Below are 15,915 nucleotides of genomic sequence, written 5' to 3'. Positions count from 1 at the left end.
CCCTACTCTGCTGATTTTGCCTTTTCTCACTCCTTTGCTTGTCATGCTTTCAGTCACGGAATTTGATTTCACCCTGCAGCGGTTTCCACCTCTTAGTAACCAGGGGTCCAGCCGGAGAGTGGACTTGCGTTGAGCAGCTTTTCCATGTTGTTGATGGGGCAGCACACTAGGGTGGATTTTCCTTTCTTACCACTGCCGCTACCCCTTTAGCCTAGTCCAAGTGAACTAGTTCTGTTAGGTTCGGCCATTTTAGAGCAAATTAGCTATTGCACCTCAGCTACCATCCTCAAGTGTTACATAAGCCCTAGAGACACGGGGTGGGGGGGGGGGGGAGAGAGAGAGAGACAGAGAGAGATGATTTAATTCAATTTAGCAAGTCTTTTTCTGAAATCCTGGGATGTATGTAGCACTGTGATAGGCATGACATACTTGTAGAACTTGAGAACTTGGATTTTTACTGTGGAGTCAAGGCTTGCCCTCAAGAAACAGTAATATACTACGACAAAGCAGCAAAGTCTCCTCCTCTAGGGCAAGGACCTTATTCTATTCTCCGTATCCACAAAGCATCCAGTGCAGTCAGGCATGCAGTATTAACCACTCGATAAATAAGCTGCCGAAATGAGGTGTACAGTGAGTGTACTATAGGAATTTATAGCAGGAAAAGGTCAGTGTGGGTAGCAGTGGAGGAGGTGGGATTTGAATCCAGCCCTGAAAAGTGAGTAGGAAGAGTTAGAAAAGTAGAGAGAAGCCCAGCTGGCATTACAAGTGGAGGAAACTATGACTATAGCTCAGAGCATGACCAGCCTGGCAATCAGGACATAGTAGGGGGTAAGCAGGGAAACTGACTGGTAAGAAACCATAAATGACATACAGAGGAATTAAGGTTTCTTCTACTGGCAATAGGAAACAGTGAAAAATTTTGATCAGAGGAGTGATATGTTTAAGAACATTAATCAGTCAATGTGAGGATGGTACGAAGGGCAAGAGTCTGGAGACAAGGGACCATTTTGAGGGAAGTCGCTGGTGATTTGTGGAAGAAGTGGGAACAGTCTATGTCATCAGGGTGTAATATTCCTACTGGAAAAATAATTTAAAACATTATGACCTACCTCAGTTTTTTTTTTTTTTTTCTGTGATATAAATTTAGGCTTTTATGTCTAAAGTTTGAGCCACAGAGAAGGTTACCTGATACCACACTGTTGCTTTGCTTTAGGAACTTTCTCCACTTGTTTTCTATCCGGTTGTTACTGTGGCAGCTTTGAAGCCTTGGGATTTTCTCCGTAGTCCATGCATTAGGGAGAAACCTATGCATATGCTCAGGCAGCCCCTTACCTTTCTGCCTAAAAATGTTAGCAATTCTTCAAGTATGAAGGCTGTACCATCCCTTTGGGATTTCTTGGGAAGCAGAAGAATATTTTGTGGAAGAATCACATCACTGTAATGTAGAACCTTTATTCTAGAGATTGAGAAGACCCTGCAGTGTTGTCTTCCATCCAGAATGTTCTTCCCTTCAGGAGGAGGGAGAAGATGTGCTAATTTCTCAACTCCTTGAGACTCACTCTCCAGGAAGTGGAGTTTCAGGATCCTGTCAGACAGCAGGTTCAGGAGAGGATGGAAAATGTTCAGTGGAGACTGGGGAAGAGAGGATTCCTTGGTGGTTCCTGAATGGCATTCAAGGTCCTGGAGAAAGCCCATCCATCCCCTCCTTCAGGCATACCAAGACCGCCAGTGTCTTTTAGAGACTCCTCTGAGTGATCTGACACACTCCTGTTCTCCAACCTCATGGTAGCAGGGTGAGAACTGCTGCTCTCCTGAGCCTGAGCCACCCCTGCCCAGTTCCTCCAGAGTCTTAACCCTGTATACATGTCATAACACAGTCCTTTTGTCAGGTTCAAGAGAAGCTATCCTGTGTGACAGTGTATTACAGTACTTGATTTGCTACAAGTAGCTTCTTGATTTCTGAGTCATTCTCACCAAATGTTTTGGCATTTTGAGGTCACACATTCAATGTTGACTATTTGTTATTTGCCTCTGGGCCCCCCACTTGAAAAGAAAGAACATGAAAGTATCTATGGGCTATCCCTGGGTATCCTTGAGACCTTAGTTGCTTCCTTATGGTTCAGTTGTCACACTGGCCAGAATTTGGAGCATAATTATTGCAGTGCCCCAGTTCTTTCTTTTTTCCCATGTTTCTTATTTTACAATGAAGAGCATCAGTCAGAAGTAAAGGACAAACTGAGAAAGGAGCTAGATAAGCTACATCCTCAGAGAAGGAGTACAATCGATTTGGAGTTAGAGACCTGACTAGCGAAGGACCTCTGAACAACTTAGTCTAAGTCCCTATTTCTTTCTTTATAAAAATGAGATATTATCAGTTGTATTTCAATACATCAGAAATGAATGTTCTGAAAAGGAAATTAAAATGGCAATTTCATTTACAAAGTATCTAAAAGAATTAAGTATTTAAGAATAAATCTAACCTAGGAGGTGAAAGACTTGTACACTGAAAACTACAAAAGGTTGCTGAAAGAAATTAAAGAAGACCTAAATAAATGGAAAGACATTCTGTGTTCATGGATACGAAGACTTAGCAATGTTAAGATGTTAATACTACCCAAAACAATCTATAGATTTAACACAATCCCTATGAAAATTCCAACAGCCTTTTTTCACAGAAATGGAAAAGTGGACTGATCCTGAAATACATATAGAATTACAAGGGGCCCTGAATGGCCAAAACAATCTTGAAAAAAAGATTAATAAAATTAGAGGACTTAAACTTCACAATTTTAAAACTTACTACAAAGCTGCAGCAATTAAAACATTATGATAGGGCCTCCCTGGTGGTGCAGTGGCTAAGAATCCACCTGCCAACGCAGGTGACATAGGTTCAAGCCCTGGTCCGGGAAGATCCCACACGCCGTGAAGCAACTAAGCCCGTGCGCCACACTACTGAGACTGCACTCTAGAGCCCACGCACCGCAACTACTGAAGCCCGTGAGCCACAACTACTGAGCCCACAAGCTACAACTACTGAAGCCCACGTGCCTAGAGCCCATGCTCCACAACAAGAGAAGCCACCGCAATGAGAAGCCTGCTCACAACAACAAAGAGTAGCCCCCGCTCACCGCAACTAGAGAAAGCCCGCGTGCAGCAACGAAGACCCAACGCAGCGAAAAATAAATAAACAAATAAATAAAAATTTATTAAAAACAACAAAAAAAACCACTGTGATACTGGCAGGAGAGACATGTAGGCCAATAGAATAGAATAGAGAGCTTAAAAATAAACCCTTACATATATGGCCAATTGATTTTCTAGAAGGGTACCAAAACTATTCAGTGGGAAAACGACAGTCTTTTCAAAAGAAATGTTGGGAAAACTAGATATTTACATGCAAAAGAAGGAAGTTGTACCCTTACCTTACACAATAAACAAAGATTAATTAAAAATAGATTACAGACCTAAATTTAAGAGCTAAAAACTATAAAAATCTTAGAAGAAAACTGGGGGAAATCTGCATGACACTGTATTTGGCAATGATTTTAAGGATAGGACATCCAAATTATAGGCAATAAAAGAAAACATAGATAAATGGCACTTCATCAAAATTAAGGACTTTGGTACATTAAAGGATACTATTATTAAAGCAAAAAGACAACCAAGAGAATGGGAGAAAATACTTGCAAATCATATATCTGATAAGGGATTAATATCCAGAATATATAAAGAACTCCTAAAACTCAACAACAGCAACAACAAAACAACCCAATTAAAAAGGGCCAGGGCTTCCCTGGTGGCGCAGTGGTTGGGAACCCGCCTGCCAATGCAGGGGACACGGGTTCGTGCCCCAGTCTGGGAAGATCCCACATGCCGCAGAGCGGCTGGGCCCGTGAGCCATGGCCGCTGAGCCTGCGGGTCCGGAGCCTGTGCTCCGCAACGGGAGAGGCCACAACAGTGAGAGGCCTACGTACCGCAAAAAAAAAAAAAAAAAAAAAAAAAGGGCCAAAGACTTGAACAGACATTTCTCCAAAGAAGACATACAAATGGCCAATAAGCACATGAAAAGATGCTCAACACCATTAGTCATTAGGGAAAGGCAAATCAAAACAACAATGAGATACCACTCCACAACTATTAGGATGGCTATTAAAAACACACACACACATAGAAAAGATAACAAGTGTTGGCAAGGACATAGAAAAATTAAAATCCTTGTGCACTGATGGTGGGAATGTAAAATGATGCAACTGCTGTGGTAAAATTTTGTACTTTCCAAAGGTTAAACATAAAACTGCCATATAGCCCAGCAATTCCACTCCTAGGTATATGTCCAAGAGAACGGACAGCAGGAAGTCAAACATATACTTGTATACCAATGGTCATAGCAGCACTATTCACGATAGCCAAAAGGCAGAAACAACCTAAGCGTCCATCGATAGATGAACGGATAAATAAAATGTGGTATATGCAGTTGACCCTTGAACAACACAGGACTGAACTGCGGGGGTCCACTTATGAGCGGATTCTTTTCAATAAATGCTACAGTATTACATGATCCAAGGTTGGTTGTATCTGCAGGTGCAGAACCATGGATATGGAGGGCCAACCAGGGACTCTGAGGATTTTGGTATCTGAGGCCAGTCCTGGAACCAATTCCCTGTGGATACTAAGGGATGACCGTACATACAGTGGAATATTAATTAGCCATAAAAATGAATGAAATTTTGATACATGTTATAACATGTATGGACCTTGAAAACATTATTTTCAAAGAAATAAGCCAGACACGGGGCTTCCCTGGTGGTGCAGTGGTTAAGAATCCACCTGCCAATGCAGGGGACATGGGTTCGAGCCTTGGTCTGGGAAGATCCCACATGGCACCGAGCAACTAAGTCCATGTGCCACAACTACTGAGCCTGCACTCTAGAGCCTGTGAGCCACAACTACTGAGCCCACGTACCACAGTTATTGAAGCCCGCGCGCCTAGGGTCCATGCTCCACAAGAGAAGCCCACGAACTGCAACGAAGAGTAGCCCCCGTTCGCTGCAACTAGAGAAAGCCCGTGCGCAGCAACGAAGACCCAACGCAGCCAAAAATAAATAAATAAATAAAATTTTAAAAAAAGAAAGAAGCCAGACATAAAAGGACAAAGGTTGAATGATTCCACTTATATGAGCTACCTAGAGCAGGCAAATTCATAGAGACAGAAAATAGAATATTGTTTACTAGGGGTTAGAGGGGAGGGAGGAAAGGGGAGTTATTGTTTATTGGGTACAGTTTTTGTTGGGGATGATGAAAAAGTCTTGGGTTGAGATAGTGGTGATGATTATACAACATTGTAAGTATATTTAATGCCACTGAATTGTAAACTTACAAATGGTTAAAATGATAACTCTTAGGTTATATATACTTTACCATAACTTTTTTAAAAGGAAAAAGTAAGCATATTACTACTTAGCTATAAGGAATCTAATGAAGATTAATATGATGTAATAGTGAAAACCTTGGTCCTTAAGTACTTAATAACTTTTGGTTTCACTTTCCTTTTTTCATCTCCAACATCCAACCTACGGTGCCATTTCAGTGATTCCTGTAAGCCCAACTGGTAGCCAACAGTGTAGAAATGGGGCTGGTTTGGGAAAGGGTAATCTTGCCCCATTTCAGTCTGTGACTGTACACTGTGATTTCAGGTTTAGGTCTTTTCTGGGTGGTGACAGTTCTGCTTTTATACTATAGTTTTTCAGAATCACAGACATAGAGAACAGACTGGTAGTTGCAAGGGGGAGGGGGTGGGATGGAGTGGGAGGTTGGGGTTAGCAGATGTAAGCTTTTGTATATAGAATGGATAAACAAGGTCCTACTGTATAGCACAGAGAATTATATTCAATATCCTATGATAAACCATAAGGGACAAGAATATTAAAAAAGAATGTATATATAACTGAATCACTTTGCTGTACAGCAGAAATTAACACAACATTGTAAATCAACTATACTTCAATTTTAAAAAAAAGAAAGAAAAACAAACCAAAAAAGAATGCAATTTTCCTCTTCTCAATAAATGGCACCACCATTTACCCAGCTGCACCCAGGCCAAGAACCTTTGACTCATCCTTGACTCTTCTCTTTTTCTAACATCCCACACCCAATCCATCAGCATATCCTGTCAGCTACACCTTCAAAATATGTCTAGACTCCAACTAGTCTTCATCACCTCCACAGCTGCCAGCCAGGTTGGAGCTCCCATCATCTATCTCCTGAGCCACTCCAAGAGCTTCCTAACAGAGCCCTCTCTTTCCCTATACCCTTCTACAGGCGATTCTCCAGTCAGGTGCCAGGGTGATCCTTCTAAAACGTTAAGTCAGATCATATCATTCCTGTGCTCAGAACGCTCTAATGGCATCTCATCACACTCAGGGTAAATTCCAAGATCTCATCGTGTCTTCACCGAGGCCCTGTCCACCCCTGGCAACCTCCTGGATCTCATTTGCTGCTACTCTTTTTCTAGTTCACTCCATCTCAAACATGCTGTTCTTTTTGCTGGTCCTTACACACACCAAGCAAAAGCCTGCCTCAGGACATTTGCACTCTTGTTTGCTCTCATGTTCTCACTTCATTCGAGTCTCTGTTCAACTAACTCTCCTCAAAAAGGCATTCCTGGGGCTTCCCTCGTGGCGCAGTGGTTATGAATCTGCCTGCCAATGCAGGGGACACAGGTTCGAGCTGTGGTCTGGGAAGATCCCACATGCCGCGGAGCAACTCGGCCCGTGAGCCACAGCTACTGAGCCTGTGCGTCTGGAGTCTGTGCTCCGCAACGAGACGCCGCGACAGTGAGAGGCCCACGCACCGCGATGAAGAGTGGCCCCTGCTCTCTGCAACTAGAGAAAGCCTTCACACAGAAACGAAGACCCAACACAGCCAAAAATAAATAAATGGTTTCTTTTTAAAAGAAGGCATTCCTTATAATTGCTCTAAAGGAGATGAAATACATAAGTATAAACCTACTAAAAATATGTACAAGACCTGTATGGTGAAAATTATGCAATGCTGATTAAAGGAATGAAAAGACAACCTAAATCCGTGGAGAGACACACTGTGTTCATAGATTAGAAGATTCAACGTAGTAAAGATGCCAATTTTCCCTAAATTGATTCCCCTAAACCTCAATCCTATCTAAATCTCAGCAAGTTTCTCTGTAGACATAGACAAGCTTATTCTAAAAGTTATATAGAAAGTGAAAGGCCCTAGTATAGCCAAAATAGTTTTTGGAAAAGAAGAATAAAGTGGGAGGAATAATTTGATATTAAAGCTTACTATAAAGCTATAGTAATCAAGACAGTGTGGTACTGACAGAAAGACAGATACACTGATCAATGGAACCGAATAGAGAATTCATAAATATGCCCCCAAATATGCCCAGTTAATTTTTTTTTAAGTAGGAAAAGAAATTCCATGGAAGAGGGATAACCTTTTCAATAAATGGTGCTGGAGAAATTAGACATCCATAAGCAAAAATATGAAACTCAACCTAAACTTTACAGCTTATACAAAAATTAATTCAAAATGAATCATGTAAATGTAAAGCTATAAAACTTCTAGGAAAGAACATAGGAGAAATTTTTCAGGACTTAATGACTAGGCAAAGAGTTCTTAGATTTGATACCAAAAGAATGACCCATAAGAAAAAAAATAGATAAATTAGACCTTATCAGAATTTTTAAAAGTTTAGCTCTGCAAAAGACACTGTTAAGAGAATGAAAAGAAAAATTACAGACTGGGAGAAAATATTTGCAAATCACATATCTGATAAAGATCTAGAATCTGGAATATATAAAGAACTCTCAAGACTCAGCATTAAAAAAACAAACAATCTCATTAGAAAACGGGCAAAATATATTCTCACTGAAGAGAATATAGAGGTGGCAAATAGTATGAAAAGATATTCAACATCATTAGTCATTAGAGAAATGCGAATTAAACCACAATGAGATAATCATGACACACTTATTAAAATGGCTAAAATGAAAAACATGATGAACACCAAGTGTTAGCAAGGCTGGGGAGAAACTGGATCACTCATACATTGCTGGGGAACATAAAATGACACAGCCCCTCTGGAAAACGGTTTGTCAGTTTCTGAAGAAAACATACATACACTTATCATACAACCCAAACAATCACACATCTGGGCATTTAGCCAAAAGAAATGGAGACTTGTTTCCACACAGGAACTCGTACATCAGTGTTCATAGAAGTTTTATCTGTAATAGCTCAAAACTGGAAAACTAACCAAATGTCTTTTAATGGGTGAATGGTTAAACAAACTGTGGTACATCCATACCATGGAACACTAGTCAGCAATAAAGAGGAATGAACTACTGATACACATAACAACTTGGACAGATCTCAAGGGAATTATGCTGAGTGAAAAAAGCCAATCTCAAAGTTTATCTACTGCATGATTTCACTTATGTAACATTCATGAAATAACATAATTATAGAGATGGAGAATGAATTCGTGGTTGCCAGGGGTTAGTGATGGTGGGGAGGGATGGGTGTGGTTATGAAGAGGTAACACCAACAATGTGTCTTGTGATGATGGCACAATTGAGTATTTTTTGGTAACAGCTTTATTGAGATATAATTCATATATGCAGTTCAGTACCTTGATTGTAGTGAGGATTACTCAAGGCTACACATATGATAAAATTACATAGAACTATGCACACATACTCAAATGAGTGCATGTATAACTGGTGAAATCTGAATAAGCTCTGTGGATTGCACTAATGTCAATTCCTTGGTTTTGATATCGTACTATAATTGCATGAGATGTCAACATTGGATGAGGTTAGGGAAAATGCATGTGGCTTCCCTGTACATTTCCTTGCAACCTCTTGTGAGTCTATAATTATTTCAGAATAAAATCATTTTTTAAAATTGAAGGCATTTTTTGCAATTCCATGACGGTCCAGTGGTAGCACTCTAAGCTTTTTTTTTAAAGTAGCTTTATTATTTTTTATTTTTCATTTTTGGCTGTGTTGGGTATTCGTTGCTGCTGTGGTGAGCGGACTTCTCATTGTCGTGGCTTCTCTTGTTGCAGAGCACAGGCCCTAGAGCACGTGGGCTTCAGTAGTTGCAGCGTGCAGGCTCAGTAGTTGTGGTGCACAGGCTTAGTTGCTCCACAGAATGTGGGATCTTCCCCAGACCAGGGATGGAACTCGTGTCACCTGCATTGGCAGGAGGATTCTTTCTTTATTACACAGCAGGTTCTTGTTAGTTATCTATTTTATACATATTAGTGTATACATGTCAATCCCAATCTCCCAATTCATTCCACCACCCTGCCCCCCACTTTCCCCCCTTGGTGTCCATATGTTTGTTCTCTACATCTGTCTCTATTTCTGCCTTGCAAACCGGTTCATCTGTAGCATTTTTCTAGATTCCACATATATGCATTAATATACGATATTTGTTTTTCTCTTTCTGACTTACTTCACTCTGTATGACAGTCTCTAGGTCCATCCACGTCTCTACAAATGACCCAATTTCGTTCCTTTTTATGGCTGAGTAATATTCCATTGTACATATGTACCAAATCTTCATCCATTCATCTGTCCATGGGCATTTAGGGTGTTTCCATGACCTGGCTATTGTAAATAGTGCTGCAATGAACATTGGTGTGCATGTGTCTATTTGAATTATGGTTTTCTCTGGGTATATGCCCAGTAGTGGGATTACTGGGTCAGCAGGCAGATTCTTAACCACTCAGCCACCAGGGAAGTCCCAGGACTCTTGTGCTTTCACTGCCAAGGGCCCAGGTTCAATCCTTGGTTGGGGAACTAAGATCCTGCAAGCCACTTGGCTCGGCCAAAAAAATTGAAAGCATTTTTAACTGTCTCATCCAAAAGAGCACCTCTTCCATCAGTCTCTACCCTCAGAGCCTGCTTTTTCTTCCTAGCCTATATCGCTACCTGACATCATAGTATATGTAATGTATAAGATATAACATATTTTGTATAAATCTGTCTTCTCCAGTAGACTTAAGAAGGCAGGAACTTGTTGTGTTCTCCATTGTGTGCCCGCTGCTAAAATGGCACCTGGCACATTATCTTTGTTGAATGAATGCATGCGTTTACCTGCCTTCCTGTAGGTATACATTTTGTTTATTGTGTCTAAACACTAATTGGCCCTTACAGCCTCCTGCCAGAAAACACCTTTATCAAGGTATCCACCCCAGACTCTCTATTTAGAGGAATTTCAATTGCCTTTTTCAGTAATAATATTTTAATACATGCAATTCTCTAGTGGGGAATAAGCATTTGATCCCATTCTGTACATTCCTTCCCGGCTCCAATCCGGACTTCTGGGAATATATCTTCATTTAGTGTCTTTCTGGGATAGTTAAAGCTTCAGCTATGAGAAGCCAGCTAAATAAAGGTCCTTGAATCTGGACAGAATTGACCCTGTGTTCCTCATAAAAAGCTTCAGGAGGTCAAGGCTTCAGACCGAGCTGTTCAAATATGTAAAATGAAGAAATTTTATAGGAAAAAGAAACCATACAAAGAAAGATCATTAAGCTCTCAGCCATCTATCTTGTTACAACTGGTCATAATATATTTTATTGTGCATCTGTGGTAGGCAAAATAATGTGTCCTAAAGATGTCCACATCCTGGGGCTTCCCTGGTGGCTCAGTGATTAAGAATCTGCCTGCCAATGCAGGGGACACGGGTTCGAGCCCTGGTCTGGGAAGATCCCACATGCCGCGGAGCAACCAATCCGGTGTGCCACAACTACTGAGCCTGCGCTCTGGAGCCCGCGAGCCACAACTACTGAAGCCCGCGTGCCACAGCTACTGAAGCCCACGTGCCTAGAGCCCATGCTCTGCAACAAGAGAAGCCACTGCAATGAGAAGCCCTCGCACCGCAACGAAGAGTAGCCCCCGCTAGCTGCAACTAGAGAAAGCCCGCACACAGCAACGAAGACCCAACGCAGAACAAAACAAATAAAAAAAAAGTCCACATCCTAATCCTCAGAACCTGTGAATATGATGCCTCACATGGTAAAAGGGACTTTGCAGATGGATGTGATTGTGGTTAAGGATTTGAGGTGGGGAGATTAGCCTGGATCATGCAGGTGGACCCAATCTATTCCATGGGTTCTTAAAAGCCGAGAACCTTCCCCAGCTGCAGAAAACAAGAGAGAGGGTGTGGTGAGAAGGACTTGATCTGCTGTTTCTGGCTTTGAAGATGGGAGAAGGGAACTTCAAGAAGCTGGAAAAGGCAAGGAAAGAGATCCTCCCTTGGAAATTCCTGAAGAAATGCAGCCCTGCCAGCATCTTGATTTTAGCCTGATGAGACCCATATCAGACTCTGACCTACAGAACTGCATGATAATGAGTGTGTGCTGTTTTATGCACTAAGTTTGTGGTGAGGTGTTATAGTGGCAATAGAAAACTAATATAGCATCTTACTGTGATTATAGCTTTGCTATTAGCTTTCCTTGTAAGCAACAGAAACCAAGTTGAGCTTCCTTAAGCAAACAAAGCAGGCTTTTCTGTAAGCACACAGTGTCTCAGGGAATCCAAGGGAGGACAGCCGTGAAGCTGCAGAAACATTGTAGGACCACAGTGAAAGCTGCTTCCAGGAGTATCCTTCCTCGGCTCCCTTTTCTCTGCCTCTCTGCCCCACCCCCAATGTGTTTCATTCTGCTCTTTCTGTAAATAGACTTTCTCTGCTACTTAGTCCATAAGGTGTAAGAAGCTGAGCCTCAGATTCCTTTTTTCTTCTTTCTCCACCAGACCAGTCAGGCCAGGCTGTGACTAGAATCTCATTTTCAATTCCGAAGCCCCACAGAGGGAACTCCGTTTGGGTTTATGTTAGGGTTACAGTTTAGGTTAGATGCCTGTTATGGGTTGAATTGTGTTCCCCCGAAAAAGATATGTTGAATCCTTAACCCTCCAGTACTTCAGAATGTGGCCTTATTTGGAAATAGGGTGGTTGCAGATGTAATTAGTTAAGATGAGGTCATACAGCAGTAGGGTGGGCCCTTATTCCTATATGACTGGTGTCTTCATAAGAAGAAGAAATTGGGACATGGACACAGAGGGAAGATCACCGTGAAGATGGAGGCAAAAGTTGCAGTTACGCTGCCACAAGCCAAGGAATGCCTGGGGCTACCAGCAGTTGGAAGAGGCAAGGAAGAATCCTGTCCTAGAGGCCAGAGGGAGCACAGCCCTGCCAACACTTTGATTTCAAACTTCTGGCTTCCAAAACTGTGAGACAATAAGTTCTGTTTTAAGCTACCCAGTTTGTGGTACAGTTGACTCTTGAACGACATGGGTTTGAACTGCACTGGTCCACTTATACATGGAGTTTTTTCAATAAATATGTACTACAGTACTGCATGATCAGGGTTGGTTGGATCCACAGACGCAGAACTGTGAATACAGAAGGCCAACTGTAAAGTTCTCAGGATTTTCTACTACATGGGGTGTTGGTGCCCCTAACCCCTGCGTTGTCCAAGGGTCAACTATACTTTGTTATAGCAGCCCTAGGATACTAATACAGTGCCCAAGCCTGATCCAGTAAGTGCTGTCCAGAAGACCAGGTCTTATAGTACAAATATGGCTTCTCAAGACTCACTCTTATGGCTTGGCAGTAGGGGGCCAGTTTCCAAAGAAAGAAGAATCCCTGTGAGCTGGGCAGATGCACTGAAAAGCTGTCCACTCTAGTTCTCTACAGCTAGGACACAGATAATATTCTGATTTTCATTTTTGTTGTTCATTTTGCTTTATAATATCCTTTTACCCTCTGGAATGAACTGCAGTGTCTGATGTGAGATATGAATCTGAGTTACTTCTCTTCCGTAATGTAATCCATTTGTCCTAACAACTTTTATTAGTGATTCCTCTCATCATTGTGTTGCTTCTTGTTTACTAGTCAGTGAGTACTGATGATTAAAAACTTTTCTGGAATCTCTATGCTATTCCATTCATTTGATTGCTTGACCAGGTCCCTGGCATGGTAGTGAGGACTCTAGAGCTTAACTTCCAACCTCAGTTCTACCGTGTGGTTACCCATCTCTGAGTGTTCTACCTATGGCAATTTGGAATATCTAGTTATTCTTAACTTTTTGGGGGGCGGGGAGTGGGTTTACAAAATGTTCTTGACCTTTTTAGAGTAATGGACCAGAAGAACTCTTCTGGTGTTTGAAGCTGCGCTGTTCCCCTTTTTTGAAATTGGTCCCTGGCCCTGTTAACATATCTGGTCTTTGGGATGAGAACAAGTTAGAAAACAGTAAAGGACCCACATATCAAACTTTGTAATAAATATGTACGTGGCACACAGCAAGCACACAATGAATGTTAGGTAATTACTAGAATGAAGGCCAGACAACACCTACGTCAAACTCTTGCCAATATCCAACAACAGTCCATTTCTACATCTCCCCCACCTTTAAGTCATGCATGTAGTGGGAAGGGGATGTGATAGGCTGAATAAGAGCCACCCTAAAATGTCTATGTCCTAATCCCAGAAATTCTCTGTATATACCTTACATTGTAAAAGGAACTTTATAGATATGGTTAAATTAAAAAGAATTTGAAAAAGAACAGATTCATGTACATGTATAACTGAATAATTTTGTTGTACACCTGAAACACAATATTGTTAATCAACAATACTCCAATATAAAAAAGTTAAACATTAAAAAAAAAAGAATCTTAAAATGGCAGATAATCTGGATAACCTAGGTGGGCCCAAATTAATCACAAGAGTCCTATAAGAGGGACATAGGAGAGTCAAAGTCAGAGAAGAAGAAGATGTGACCACAGAAGCAGAGGTTGGAGTGATGTGCTTTAAAGATGGAAAAAGGGGCCAGGCACCAAGGAACACAAGTGGCCTCTAGAAGCTGGAAAGTGGATTCTCTAGATCCCCCAGAAGGAACTTAGCCCTGCTCACACCTTGGTTTTAGCTCAGTGAGACCCATTTCAGATTTCTGACCTCCAAAATTGTAAAATAACAAATTTGTGTTGAATTAAGCCACCCAGTTTACGGTAATTTGTTACATCAGCAATAGAAAACAAATACAGAGGAAATTAGAATTTCATTGAACATTCTGCAAAATTTGCACTCCTGGACTCAAGTCCTTGCTTAAATTGTAGGGTTTGAGGCCCACAGACCGTAGGGGTACCTTTCTTGCCATGTCATGCCAGACAAATTTTCACCCTCCTTCAGGCCCTTTCTGTCCACTTCTGCTCATCCAGCCTGATCTCCACTGCCGCAAGAATCTTCTTCCATTCACCCACCTTTGAGGCCTAGATTTGATAGCTGTTCTAAGATACTGGTGTTAACCCCAGATGCTTGAGACTAGGGTTTTTAAACTGATAGAAATTCAGGGGGCAAATTAAATTGAAACGTGAAATAATGATGAGAAACCTTTAAAAAACTGGGCATTTTCTCTCCCAGCATCAGGCCAAAGAGAAAGAAATCTAAAAAGACACTGAGAAACGAATCTAGGTAAAAACATCGAACTGCACTATAAGCTCCTGAACATTTAAAGCTCAGGGCCTTTTAAGGCCTGGGACTTGGTGGGAAATTCCCGACTCCTTTTGTATCAATACAAGCCCAGAAGGCTAGATATAGTGAGAGACAGTAGAGACTTAAGTAAAAGTGTAGTTTGCAGTTCAAAAAATCTGGATTTGAATCCTGGTTCTGCAGGCTTGCGTTCCTGGTCTTTTCCTCCAAAAGGCCTTAAGCAGCCCCCTACCAGGTAAGCTCCTCAAAATCGGTGAACCGGGAAGGTGCGTCACCGCGGCTCCCTAACACCGAGTTCCTGGTCCGCATCACCAAATGAAGGAGCATAAAATGCCACTCCCTGGCGCTAAGAAAGCGCGCTTTTTTACTCTTCTCTCCCAGAATAAAAGGCCCTTACTTTAAAAAAAAAAAAAAAAAAAAATTTTATTTTTTCTTTCCGTTCTGTTACTAGCTGGAGCTAAACATTGGCTGGGGCCCCAGGTGGCTGCTGGAAAGGCGCCCTCCCAGGAGCAGAAGGCTTGTTTAGGGGAAACTGGGGGCGGGGAGAGAACTCTAGGCTCTGCCCAGCGCGGTAGGGCTTCTCCCATCTTTCCCCGGCCAGGCCAAGGCCCTAGTCTGAGCTTCCCGACTGCAGAGGTAAGCTAGATTAGGAGACTTGGGGGACACTCATCGGGGAGTGGGGTCACGCAGCCCTCCCCCACCTCGCGGGCGGGGTGGGGGAGGCGCGGCCCAGCCGCCGCGGGGGTGGGGACCACACACGGCGCCACGGGGCCCCGCCCCGGCCCCGCCCCCCGACGCGCCAGCCGGGCCTCCCTGCTCTCCGCACTCGCCCGCTCTTCTCCGCGCGAGGAAGCCCTGCGCACGGCTGGAAATTTTTTTCTGGGTCTTCACTAAAGCAAGATGGGCCGCGGTACCCAGCTCTTTCAGATAAAGATGGAGGAGAGGGCTAGAGGGTCTAGACTGTGAGTGAAGAGATGGCCTTCCTCCTCCTCACTCCTCCCCACTCCCTTCCCGGCGAGAGGGCTACACAGTGATTTACAGACGTATCCTTCCCTAACCCATCCGGAAAGTTTTGGGTAGCAAAGTATTTTAGTTCGGAAAAAAAAATTAACGTCAGGTTTAGGGATAAAATTATGCCGTTCCCAAATGCGAATGGGGAATCTCTTTATCTAATTTAGACTGGAGGGGGCGGGGTTGTGGGAGGGGAATGGTGCATCTGCTAGAAGGAGCGGGGGTGAGTGGTGGGGCCGGGGAAGTACGGTAGCGTTTAGGAGAGTGTCCAGTCCCCTGTTGGAGGGAGGGCCCACCGGCCGGGCCCTTCTACCCCTCCCTTCCCAGTTGCCAGAATGGAAAATTCATGGAGTCCAGGTTAGC

The sequence above is a fragment of the Phocoena phocoena genome, chromosome 9, assembly GCF_963924675.1.
Source record: "Phocoena phocoena chromosome 9, mPhoPho1.1, whole genome shotgun sequence".
NCBI lineage: Eukaryota > Metazoa > Chordata > Mammalia > Artiodactyla > Phocoenidae > Phocoena > Phocoena phocoena.
This window is presented reverse-complemented; position numbering follows the sequence as displayed.